Raw genomic sequence first — 9679 nt, 5'->3', positions numbered from 1 at the left:
GGAGCTTATGCTTGGGACAGCTTGCCAGGAGCTTATGCCTGGGACAGCCCCCACTGGCTTACAGATGGATCAGCCGGTCAGGAGCTCATACCTGGGACAGTCCGTCAGGAGCTTATGCCTGGGACAGCCTCTCACGGGCTTTCGTACATGGGACAGCCAGCCAGGAGCTCATCCTGGGACAGCCTTGAAAGACTTTTATGTAGAAATTGATTCGGATGATGACTGAGGTATAGACTTGGATAGTCCAGAGCCAGAAAGAAAAAGTTAAAAATCATGTGATTATGAAAAGAGAAATGAAAGATAAGACATGAAAAAAATTGTTGAACAAAAGTGTTTCACCTATTAACATATAATAATGCATTTATTTTAACAAGATAGAAAATTTATGAATGTTTACATTATTCTGGACATTGAACATGAGATTTTATATTTTATTGCTTATCCTTATTTTTAGACTATATTACTATATTAGTGTGATATGAAAATTCTTACTGGGCTGTAAAGCTCACACCTCTTCATCTTTCTTTTTCTTCTCGGAGTTACAGGATGCTTATGATTGGCTAAGGCTTGGATTTATGGGTGAGCAGAAGGATAAATAGAGTGTCATAGTATTTGATCAGATTATTGAAAAAATTTAAATTATAATTATGCAAGATTTTATGAATTATTGTTGAAATAAATTATTATGGATGTTAAGATTGTAACGATTTAATTTGGCCTTGCATATTTTTTAGGACTTGCTCTAAAGAGTGTGCGGCCATCACGTATCCGATCCGGATGTTGGGTTCGGGGCATGACAGATATACCATCCAGATTTCGATATAGTAGCAATTTTTCATGAAACAGTCATCCTAATTAAATATCTCAAAATTTTGTACAGCATCTAATATTTAATATAACTATAATTTTAGCTTGACATCATATTTCTACTTATTTTGCTTGTTGTTTAATTAAATCTCTGCCTGTGCAACGCAAGTAGATCAAAAGGTAGGGGTTTATTTCTTGACCTTTTTTTAAACCCTTGGCGAGTGAGGGGGTTGAATATGCCTTTGATGGTAGATGTCATAGGTTGGGATACCATTCCTAACTTTTCTTATTTTATCCAGACTTCTAGTGTTATATTACCTTTTATTTTTGACTAACATCAAATGCATGGGTATCTTCAGGATATTAACATGTGAATGAAAGATGAATAAAGAGTCCGCATAGACATTAATATCAAATATAAAACATGAGGGCTTATTCACAAATTGTTATTTATTTGTAGATTTTGTTAAATTTTGGTTAGAAATTTGAATGCTAAAATTATATCCGGCAAGTTTCAACGATTGAAGAAAAACAAAGTTGAAATACTAAAATAGATAGGTTGTTTAAGACGAATATGGATGAACTGAAATGGAGGTTGTTGCGGCCAATCGCCTCGTCGTCCGATCGCCGGGAAGCGTGCACCTGCAAAAGGAAGTCCGCACTGACCGGAGGCGGCTCCGGCGGGGACCCTCCGACAGTCAAGTCAGAGAGGTGACTGGACAACAGTGAAATGTAGACAGGGAGCTCTGAGAGAGAGAGAGAGAGGAGCGAGCCTGCGTTTTTGGGAGAGACGGAGCGGATCGATCCCTTGCACTGTTGCCTTCCCCGGTTTATATAGTGGAGCACGGTATGGCGCCGTCATTAATGGCGCGGACAAGTGAGGAACTGTCAACTCACTGTAGACTGTCAGAGTCGCCGTGAAAGTGTCATGTCGCCGTGCGACTGTCAAATCACCAGGGTTGACAATGCCCTCGACGGGATAATGCCCCTAGGTAGCCGTGCCGCATGTCCGTGTCAGAGCTGACAAGGTCTGGCGGCTGTACGGCGGTTGGAGGAGCCGACCGACCCAAAGTCGGTAGCCAGCTGAGTGGTGTCGGGCCCCTCCATTGGTCGGCGAGCCTTCCGTAAGTCGGCCATCAGACCTCTGGGTTCAGTCGGTCGGGGAAAGGTGCGTCCGACGCATCCTCAGTCGGGCGTGAGCCGATAATTAGCCGGTGATGGCATCCGTCAGTCGGTCGCCCCGACCTACGATCGGTCGGTCTGTCGGCCAGTCGGAGTCGTCCATCGGAGTCGGTCAGGCCGCCAGTCGGTCGGACCGCCAGTCGGTCGGTCGCCAGTCGGTCGGTTGGGCCGTTAGTCGGTCGGGCCGCCAGTCGGTCGGTCGGGCCGTTAGTCGGTCGGGCCGCCAGTCGGTCGGTCGGGCCGTTAGTCGGTCGGTGGGTATCCCCCAACAGAGGTAATCTAGAAGACCTCCTTGTTGGATATATCATAGGTTTATTTGTTATATATGTTACTTTCAAATATTGCTCTACCTTGACATTTCTAATGAAGGATCAACATCATAGGCTCAAACTAGAGACTAGAAAAAAAAAAAAATAGAGATTTAACTTAATTAGGTACACACATTAAAGATGAAAATAAAACAATTTTGGTTGAGGATGAGATAAATATTTTTTGACTTAGGTAATTAGTTTGAGATTAAAGCTTAGTTAAATATATATATATATATATATATATATATATATATATATATATATATATATATATATATATATATATATATATATATATATATATATATATATATAACACAAGCATTGCTATAAACTGATATCTATTATGAGGTTTGAATTGGATAAAATTTATTGGTAATGAGATAAAGCTCAAGAACGTGTGTCATTGGATGGGGCTTTTCTCGAACCAGTTGGCTCGAGTCCCTTTATTTTGGAAACTAATGGTATAAACTATGGTATAGGAGACGCTATATACACATGTAGGCATTTTTTTTTTTTCATGCATATGGAAGAGTACACGTAACATCCCTATAAAATGAAATATTTGTAGAATGGGCTATGGATAATGTTTACAGATTACTTATTACTATTCTATCATATAATGAATTAGGGCTTATCTTAATGGTCATGCCTCTTACCCAAGAATCAAAATTTTGGGCATGTTTCTTGGGAGATACAGCCCCAAGAATTTGAATCTAGTTATTTATAATTATAATCTGAATAGGTGTTTGTTTGTTTAATTATCTTTATTTTAATTTAGATGAGAGATGTGCCAATTTCTAATCCAACCTAACTTCCATGCAGCCCTATAGTTAGATTTAACTGAAGATACACATGGATATGCATTCAAATCACATAGATATATATGAGATGTGCTATGCTCCTCTCAAGAATAAAAGGTATTTACTTCTCTTAAGTGCAAAACCAATAACGAGACACTCAAATTAAAGACCTATACTATTGGTTTTTAATTTATGTCATTAAAAAATCTCAGAAACCAAAAATCATATATTTTAATGGTTTCTAATTTGTACAACATTAGGACATAAAAATAGATGATTTTCATTATGCTAATATGCTAAAATATTTGATAACATATTTAAACTAAAAAATCTTCCTTATTGATCATGATCTATACAAGCATGTAAATTAAAAATTAATAAATTTTGATGTTTAGATTATTGTAAAATATGATCCCATATCATTTTTACCATTTATTTTTTCACCTACTTGATGCATACGTTAAAGACCATAAAAACACAAATAGGATCTAAGATTTAAGATTTAGGATTAGTGGTATAGATCATGACAAATGATATAGATTTTCATTTTGGATGTTTCGTTATTAGTTTTAGAATCCAGAGAAATAGATATTTTCTTCCCTTAAGAGAAATATAATCTAGCTCCACACGCGCTCATGCACATACACATGTACATACATAAAAAAAAAAAATATATATATATCTGGAATGTTATTTTAACAATGATAAACATATTATTTATAAGATTTTATTAGCCGACAAATTTTATTTTTTTAATATACTCGTCACATCATTGAGTTTATGGATATTATTTTTGGCAATCTTTGCAAATCAACATAACCCGTATAGCTAAAAATCAATAAATGATAATTGAATTATAAATTTATTTGACAAATTACTGAACAATAACTACTAGAAAATATTACAGGACCTTAGATACTTACCACATCCATATATATATATATATATATATATATATATATATATATATATATATATATATATATATATATACTTATTTATTTATTTATTTATTTATTTATTTTCTCAACAAGGTGGGTGGATTGAGAGATTCCTTCAACTTGTCTGGGAAAACCAATGGGGAGGAAGTCTATGAGTTTAACCCATATATGGGGCCATGTCGTGGAATGAATTAGTTTGGACTAAATGAATTAATTTACTTTAAAAAAGGGGATTGGGCAAAGTCCAATCAATTTATTTAAAAAATCAATAAAGGAATGAATGGACAACTGATTTTACAACGGACATATTTTATTCTCGAATAATCCACCATACTCTATAGGAAGGAATAATTTGGATTGCCTTTAATTTTTCTTCAAAAAATTATTTGTTCTTATGATAAAGTGCTTTACGAAAAAGTAATTAATGGATTAATTTTTAGTTAGTATATTAAAATGATCTTATTCCAATTCACTGGAGTTACAGAGAACTGCACAGGATGGGTTACCCTTCCACACTATCTCCGAACAAAAAGCATAGTTTCGTCTATAGAAAAATAGGAATAGAAATTTTAGACATGGTTGCACAATTCTTCCTATCAAATTTCTCTGTTACTCTAGAGCTTATAAAATTTATGATGAACAATGCTACCAAGCACCCTTTCAACCCGCATTTAACCCTCACTTAATCTCATATAATGCGTAAAAAAATATTAATTAATTGTTGCGGCCAATCGCCTCGTCGCCCGATCGCCGGGAAGCGTGCACCTGCAAAAGGAAGTCCGCACTGACCGAAGACGGCTCCGGCGGGGACCCTCCGACGGTCAAGTCAGAGAGGTGACTGGGCAACAGTGAAATGCAGACAGAGAGCTCTGAGAAGGAGAGAGGGAGAGGGAGAGGGAGAGAGGAGCGAGCCTGCGTATGTGGGAGAGACGGGCGGATCGATCGATCCCTTGCACTGTTGCCTTCCCTGGTATACATAGTGGAGCACGGTATGGCGCCATCATTAATGGCGCGGACAAGTGAGGAACTGTCAACTCACTGTAGACTGTCAGAGCCACCGTGAAAATGTCATGTCGCCGTGTAGCCGTCTAATCACCAGGGTTGACCCGGCTCTCGGCGGGACAATGCCCCTAGGTAACTGTGCCGCATGTCCGTGTCAGAGCTGACAACGTCTGGCGGCCGTACGGTGGTTGGTGGAGTCGGCCGACCCAAGGTCGGTGGCCAGCAGAGTGGCGTCGGACTCCTCCGTCGGTCGGCGAGCTTCATGTGGGTCGGCTACCGGGCCTCTGGGTTTAGTCGGTCGGGAATGGACCGTGGAATGGCCGCAGTTAGCCGCTGATGGCGTCCGTCGGCCTGTCGCCCGACTTACGATCGGCCAGTCAGAGTCGTCCGTCGGGCCGTTGGTTAGTCGGTCGGGCTGCCAGCCGGTCGGATCCTCCGATAGTCGGTCGGTCGGTCGGGCCGCCAGCCGGTCGGGCCCTCCGATAGTCGGTCGGTCGGGCCGCCAGCCGGTCGGTGGGTATCCCCCAACAGTTGCCCCCCTCCACTTCTAAGTCGGGTGGAGAGCTGGCCGATGCCTTCATTCGGGTAGCAAGACCGGGCGACTGGGAGTGGATTTGTCGCATGTGCAGATCCGACCGTACCGCCGGCTGATCCGTTGTCTGACACCTCACGAATCCCAAGTGATCCGAACGTCTAGTCGATGCCAGAAGTCGCGCCGTCGTCCGGTGTCAGACGCCGCGTCTTGTCATCGTCAGTCGTCACGTCGGTGTCAGAAGATCGGGTGCCGGACGATACGGCGTCAGTCGATCGGATATTCGGCGCCGATCGCGGGTGAGGCGTCCCATCGGGAACGCGGACCCGCGCGGGCGGCCGACTGCGGAGCCAACCCCCGCGCGCCGCGTGTCATGGTGGTTGGCCGGCGTCCGCTCCGGCATTTAATGAGGGCGGTGCGGGCGTCCCGGGACGAAGCGCGCCGAATCCTCAGCCAACCGGCGGGCGCCACGCGTCGCGCATCTGGAGGTCTTTGGTCGGCGCGGGAGCATCTCGGCCGTCGGTCGGCCCTATATATATAGGACCTCCCGGACCCTGACCCACATTTGCCATTTGCTGGGGGAAACTCTGTCCGGGCGATTTCTCGGTCGTCGCGGGCAGAGCTCTTCTCTACTTCCGGAGGGTCCATCGGGTTCGTGGTCCTCCTTCCCCTTCTTCCTTTCTTTTCTTTCTCCTTTTTCGGTTCCTGCACAATGACCAGGAAACTGACTCAGGGAGCTCGGTCGGGGAACCCGACCGACGACACCCGATCGGCTCCGAAAGATGAGGCCTCCTCGCTTTCGGGGCCGAACGTCGATCAGCTTCGGGAGCACTATCGCATCCCGGAGCAGTTTCGGCTCTCTGCCCCAGGGGCCGGCGGTCGGGTCAACAACCCTCCGCCTGGCGACCTGGCGCTGTATGTTGAAGACCTTCGCGCGGGTCTTCGGCTCTCGATTCCGGAGTTCGTCCGGAATCTGCTTGATTACTACGGACTCTGTCCGGCGCAACTGGCGCCGAACTCTGTCCGGCTAATCATTTCTTTCGCGCTGTTGTGTCAGCTCTTGCCGACCGACCCCCGCGTTTCCCTCTTCCGGGCCTTCTTTGTGCTCCGACCCCACCCTAAAGCCCGAGGGTGGTGGCTCTTCAACCCCTGGAAGGGTCTTGCCTTCATAACCGGTCTTCCATCGTCCATTCATGGATGGAAGAACCAGTTTTTCTTTGTTTCCTCTTCCTCCTCTTGGGGCTTTCCTTCTCGCTGGGGTGTACCCCGAACTGAGGCCAACGACAACAGTCGGGTCGACGTGGACGACCGGGAGGACTTCCACCGACTCAAAGACATGTCGGTCCCGAAGCAGAGGGAGCTTGTTACCGAGCAAGCTCTCTATGATGCCGGCCTGAGTCTGGTCCCCCGAATAGGTATCGCCCGATCCCCCAGCTTTTCTTTTTGTTCGGCTTTAGGGTAGTTCTGGTCCGGCCTTTGACATTGGTAGGTTTTGCAGGGACACCGCCGAGGATGAGGCCGACCGATGCCGAGATTCGTCAGTTTGCCGCCGCGAGGAAGAGGCCAGCGTCGGGGGCTGGCCCTTCGCGCCCTTCCAAGAGACCAGCCCCAGTCCCACCGACCGTGGAAGCGTCGGCGACCGAGGGGTCGGAGCCGATCATAGCCCTCGCGGCTCCGACTGTCCGAGTCGAGGAGAGGCCGACCGAGGAAGTGGCCGAAGGAGTGTCGGCGGTTTCGCCGCCGCGGGTGGAGCCGGATGTCGTTCGGGAAGCCGAACATCGTCCGAGGCGTCCGCTGGCGCAACGGGGGGCGCCGGGTCGAACTCCAGCGTCCCATCGCTGCCAGCCCCGTCGGTCGGGGCAGCTGATCGGGGGAAAGCCCCGATGGAGCCCTCGGAGGAGGAGAGATCAATGCCCCCCAGCGCATACTACCCTGAGGGTGCGTCGGCCTTGGCCGACCACAACCTTGCGAGGAGGTTGTGCCAGGGGATCCTCCTCCCTACCGACGTTCAGTCGTTGCGGTCTCGGCAGGTGACCGAGATGCTGTCGCGGTTCTACCCGACAATGGTGGAGGTAAGCTTCGCGTCACCTTTTTCCTTAGAAAAATTTTTGCTTGCCACATAATTCTGACAAAGCTTTTTTCCGTCGGCAGCTGATCTTCACCATGTCCGAGTTGGAGGCCGGATACCGAAGGTTCGGCGACGTTCGGGCAGCCTTCAAGGAAAGGTCGGCGGCGGCCGAGGCCGAAAGAGCGAGGCTGGTCGACCAACTGCAGGAGTCGGTCGACCGGGAGGCCAGGTTGACGGACGAGGTCTCCCGGCTTATGGCCGAACTGAAGTCGGCCAAGAAGGAGGCCAAGCACAAAGGTCGGGTCGTGCGTCGTCTTCGACGCGAACGGGACGGTGCCACCTCCGAACTCCAAGGGGAACGCGAGCAACTTCGGGCCAGCCTGGGGAAGCTCGCGGAAGCCGAAGAGGATTTGTCCATCGCCCAGATCGACGCCGAAATTGCTAGGGCCGAGGCGGAATTGGCGAGGGAGGAGCTGGCCCACACTGAGGACGAGGCACGGTCGGCGAGGGAGTCGGCCGATCGTGCGGTTGAGGACTTTCGGGCCTCCGACCGGTACAAAGAGGAGATGCTCGAGTCGGGCTTCGCCTCCTACCGGGTCGGGTTCGAGGACGGTCGGGATGCCGTCCATGCCTTGTACCCGGAGGTGGACGTCAGCCGAGTCGTCCCGCTACTTGCCGAAGAGGAGGGAACCGAAGAGGAGGCCGACCATCTGTCGGGAGGCGTCATCCCAGCGGAGGAAGCCGTCCCGGAGCAGGAGCCGACCGAAGGTCCCTTGCCGACTGAAGGACATCCTTCTGCCGTTGACCCAGCGCCGTTCACGGTCGAGACGCCGATCTTCCCGATCCTCCGTCGGTCGAAGAGATTAACCAGGACGAATGATCGGCCGCCGACCTCTTTTTTGTTTCTTTTGGAAATACATGTAATCGGGCTTCGGCCCGACTTTGTAATTTTTTGATCAATGAATGAAATTGTCTTCTCTTTTGCTTCTTGTTTGAAATGTTTCTTATCGTTGTAATGTCGAACCCTAGTCGCCAACTTAGAGAAGTCACCAACTCGGGTAAGTCGGTAGGACTTAACCGGCTTGCGCATCTCCGAAGTAGCTTGTGTCCCGACTTTAGGTCGGTTTCCAAAATTGTAGTCGCCGTTCGGGCGCATCTGTCAAGTGGGAGCCGACCGAACCTAGTGAAGGTTTGGCGGCCGGACCTCCGTAGATGCACTTAGCGTCATCATCCGGCGCAGTGTCGGGGGCATGATAGTAAGTCGGGTCCCCATGCTCTTGCGTCGGGTTTCGTGTCTTTGGCAGACGGTGGCAAGCCGAGTGTCGTTCAGCCGGCCGTAGGTCGGTCGGCGAGTAGTGGGTGCGACTAAGGTCGCTCATGTGATAGACGGTGGTAAGCCGAATATCCCTCGACAGGCCGTAGCCTGGTCGGAATGTCGCGGCAACAGCCGCGTGGGCTTTTAGCCTTTCTTCGGTCGGGGCCCGATCGGCCAGTCGGCCGATGGATTCTGCCCAAAAATTCGACCGTAGAAGGAGTACAAACTCCCGTCATCGTAGATGCATCGGTCCGAGTAAGGGGCCGATGTGTCGTCGGTTCCAAGTCCGCGTCGATGCGTCGGGGCTGAGCGCCGATCAGTAGTCGAAGAGTTAGAACCCCGATTTTTCAAACTGAACTTGTATTCCGATGATTGAATTACAGAATTCACTGGTAATACAGGTTCAAGTTGTCGGCGTTCCAAGTCCGGGGAATGGTTTTCCCTTAAGGGTTCCAGCCGATAGGCTCTCGGCCCGAAGGTGTCAGCAACCTTGTAGGGTCCTTCCCAGTTGGGAGCCATCTTCCCTTGGTCCAAGGGCTTCGACACCTCCGCCTTCCTCAAGACTAGGTCGCCAGGTTAAAGAGCTTTGGTCTGACCTTGGCGTTGTAGTACCGGGCGACCCTCTGTCGGTATGAGGCCATTCGGATTTGAGCCTCATCTCGCAGTTCGGGGAGGAGGTCTAGGTCGGCCCTCCGGCTTTCGGAGTTGTCCGGCTCGC

This window comes from Elaeis guineensis, chromosome 1 (assembly GCF_000442705.2).
Source record: "Elaeis guineensis isolate ETL-2024a chromosome 1, EG11, whole genome shotgun sequence".
Lineage (NCBI taxonomy): Eukaryota > Viridiplantae > Streptophyta > Magnoliopsida > Arecales > Arecaceae > Elaeis > Elaeis guineensis.
Note: the sequence above shows the minus strand (reverse complement) of the source record.